The following is a 4,476-nucleotide window of genomic DNA, read 5'->3' as shown; positions in this document are numbered from 1 at the left end:
CCCCCCAGCGGGGGGGGGGGAGGGGCTCCGGCGCCCCCCCCCCCCGCCCCCCCCCCCCGCGGCGCTCGCCCCCCACTGCCCACCACCCCCCGGCCCCCCCCCCCGCCAGCGACTCTGCAGCGGGACCCCCGCGGGGGGCCGTGCCCCCCCACTCTGCCGGGGGAGGGGGTAGCGTGGGGGGCCCCCATGGGAGACCGTGCCCCCCCGTGACGCAAGCGAACCTCAACGTCGTCTCGGTCGCTGTGGGGGCACTCACAGACACCTCTCACGGTGAGAGCAGAAACACTCAGACACACAGTCACACACAGAGACACACACACATACACACTGTCACACACACACATACACACTGTCACACACACACATACACACAGTCACACACATACACACAGACACACACACACACAGACACACACAGACACACACAGACACACACACACACACACACAGACACACACACACACACAGACACACACACACACACACACAGACACACACACACACACAGACACACACACACACAGACACACACACACACACACACAGACACACACAGACACACACACAGATACACACACACACACAGACACACACACACACACACGACACACACACACACACAGACACACACACACACACACAGACACACACACACACACACACAGACACACACAGACACACACACACACACACAGACACACACACAACACAGACACACACACACACACAGACACACACACACACACACACAGACACACACACACACACAGACACACACACACCACACACAGACACACACACACACACAGACACACACACACACACAGACACAACACACACAACAGCACACACAGACACACACAGACACACACACACACAGACACACACACACACAGACACAGACACACACACACACACACAGACACACACACAGACACACACACAGACACACACACACACACACACAGACAGACACACACACACACAGACACACACACACACAGACACAGACACACACACACACACACAGACACACACACACAGACACACACACACACACAGACACACACAGTGTACACACACACAGACAGACACACACAGACACACACACACAGTGTACACACACAGTGTACACACACACACACACACAGACACACACACACACAGTGTACACACAGACACACACACAGTGTACACACAGACACACACAGACACACACACACACACACACAGACACACACACACACAGACACACACACACACAGACACACACAGACAGACACACACACACACACAGACACACACAGACACACACACACACACACACAGACACACACACACACACACAGACACACACACACACACAGACACACACAGACACACACCACACACAGACACACACAGACACACACACACAGTGTACACACACAGTGTACACACAAACACAGACACACACAGACACACACACACACAGACACACACACACACAGACACACACAGACAGACACACACACACACAGACACACACAGACACACACACACACACACAGACACACACACACACACAGACACACACACACACACAGACACACACACACAGACACACACACACACAGACACACACAGTGTACACACACACAGACAGACACACACAGACACACACACACAGTGTACACACACAGTGTACACACACACACACACAGACACACACAGTGTACACACACACAGACACACACACACAGACACACACACACACACAGACACACACAGTGTACACACACACACACACACAGACACACACACACACAGTGTACACACAGACACACACACAGACACACACACACACAGTGTACACACACAGTGTACACACAGACACACACACAGACACACACACCACACAGTGTACACACACAGTGTACACACACACACAGACACACACACACAGACACACACACACAGACACACACACACAGACACACACAGACACACACACACACACAGACACACACACACACAGACAGACACACACACACACAGTGTACACACACAGTGTACACACAGACACACACACAGACACACACACACACACACAGACAGACACACACACACACACAGTGTACACACACAGTGTACACAGACACACACACACAGACAGACACACACACAGTGTACACACACACACATACACACACACACAGACACACACACACACAGACACACACACACAGACACACACACACACACAGACACACACACACACACATCCATCCCCCCACCCAGCAGAGCCGGGCTCTGCTTGAACCAATGGTTCAGTAAGCGGCAAAACAATGTAAGCGGATTGTCTGCGTGACCTCGTGTCAACGTGACCCCGTGTCACCATGACCCCCGTGACCCCGTGATCTCGTGTCTCTGTGACCCCGTGTCACCATGACCCCGTGTCACCATGACCCCGTGTCACCATGACCCCCATGACCCCGTGTCACCGTGACCCCATGTCCCCGTGTCACCGTGACCCCATGTCACCATGACCCCCATGACCCCGTGTCACCGTGACCCCATGTCACCATGACCCCCGTGACCCCGTGTCTCTGTGACCCCGTGCCTCTGTGACCCCGTGACCCCGTATCCCCCGTGACCTCCAGACTGTGTGGATGTGGGGGGACCGCCAATCTCCTGTGTTCGTTGTTCCGCCTTCCTGTCCTCAATCAGCCGCATAGCGGACAACCCCAACGGTGACACGGTGAGACACCCACAATGCACCGCGGCGACACGGTGAGACACCCACAATGCACCGGGGCGACACGGTGATACACCCACAATGCACCGGGGCGACGCGGTGAGACACCCACAATGCACCACGGCGACACGGTGAGACACCCACAATGCACCACGGCGACACGGTGAGACACCCACAATGCGCCGCGGCGACACGGTGAAACACCCACAATGCACCGGGATGACACGGTGATACACCCACAATGCACCATGGCGACACGGTGATACACCCACAATGCACCGGGGTGACACGGTGATACACCCACAATGCACCGGGGCGACACGGTGATACACCCACAATGCACCGGGGCGACACGGTGATACACCCACAATGCACCGGGGCGACACGGTGATACACCCACAATGCACCGGGGCGACACGGTGATACACCCACAATACATCGGGGCGACACGGTGAGACACCCACAATGCACCGGGGCGACACGGTGAGACACCCACAATGCACCGGGGCGACGCAGTGAGACACCCACAATGCACCGCGGCGACACGGTGAGACACCCACAATGCACCGGGGTGACACGGTGATACACCCACAATACACTGGGGCGACACGGTGAGACACCCACAATGCACCGGGGTGACACGGTGATACACCCACAATGCACTGGGGCGACGCGGTGAGACACCCACAATGCACCGGTGCGACGTGGTGAGACACCCACAATGCACCGGGGCGACACGGTGATTCACCCACAATGCACCGGGGCGACACGGTGATAAACCCACAATGCACCGCGGCGACACGGTGAGACACCCACAATGCACCACGGCGACACGGTGATACACCCACAATGCACCGCGACGACACGGTGATACACCCACAATGCACCACGGCGACACGGTGATACACCCACAGCAGCCCCCCCTTTCCCATGTTCTAACACTCCCCCCACCCCCCCCACCCCCCCTAACCCCCCCACCCCCCCCACCCCCCCACCCCCACCCCTCTACCCCCCACCCCCCCCCCCCCCCCACTCACCCCTCCCCCCCAGGTGTGGAGCTGCGAGTTCTGTGCGTGCCCCAACCTGCTGGACCTGCGCTACAACCCGGTGCCCCCCAAGGTGACGTCACCTTCAGGGGGGGGGCCCCCGGGGGGGGGCGCACCGGGGGGCCTCCCCCCCAACCTCCCCACCCCCCCCACCCCCCCCCCACCCCCCCCACCCCCTCATCCCGCTGATGGCCACCAGCTCCTCGTCTTCTGCGTCGACGTGTCGGGGAGCATGGGGGTGACGACGGAGGTGACGAGTCATCGTCATCATCGCCATCAACACCATCATCATCATCATCATCAACATCATCGTCATCATCATCAACACCATCGTCATCATCAACATCATCATCAACACCATCATCATCATCATCGTCATCATCAACATCATCAACACCATCATCAACACCATCATCATCGTCATCATCATCAACACCATCACCATCATCAACATCATCAACACCATCATCATCAACACCATCACCATCATCAACATCATCAACACCATCATCAACACCACCACCACCATCATCATCATCATCACCACCATCATCAACACCACCACCACCATCATCAACACCACCAGCATCAACAACACCACCAGCATCAACACCACCACCATCATCAACACCACCATCATCAACACCACCACCACCATCAACACCACCATCAACACCACCACCATCATCAACA

At 56.8% G+C, this 4,476-nt stretch overlaps 1 long non-coding RNA gene across 1 annotated transcript; it reads left to right on the top strand.

Moving 5' to 3' along the window:
• The first annotated feature begins 102 nt into the window (after positions 1-102).
• Positions 103-3,916, top strand: LOC133360025 (uncharacterized). Its single transcript, XR_009757211.1, has 3 exons — positions 103-270; positions 2,643-2,740; positions 3,788-3,916. It is a non-coding gene; the product is annotated as an uncharacterized LOC133360025 (long non-coding RNA).
• Positions 3,917-4,476: the final 560 nt, after the last annotated feature.

Source organism: Lethenteron reissneri, chromosome 67, assembly GCF_015708825.2.
Source record: "Lethenteron reissneri isolate LAM-NWPU_2019-01 chromosome 67, ASM1570882v1, whole genome shotgun sequence".
Lineage (NCBI taxonomy): Eukaryota > Metazoa > Chordata > Hyperoartia > Petromyzontiformes > Petromyzontidae > Lethenteron > Lethenteron reissneri.
The sequence above is the reverse complement of the archived record's forward strand: the minus strand, read 5'-3'. Positions and strand labels throughout refer to the sequence as shown.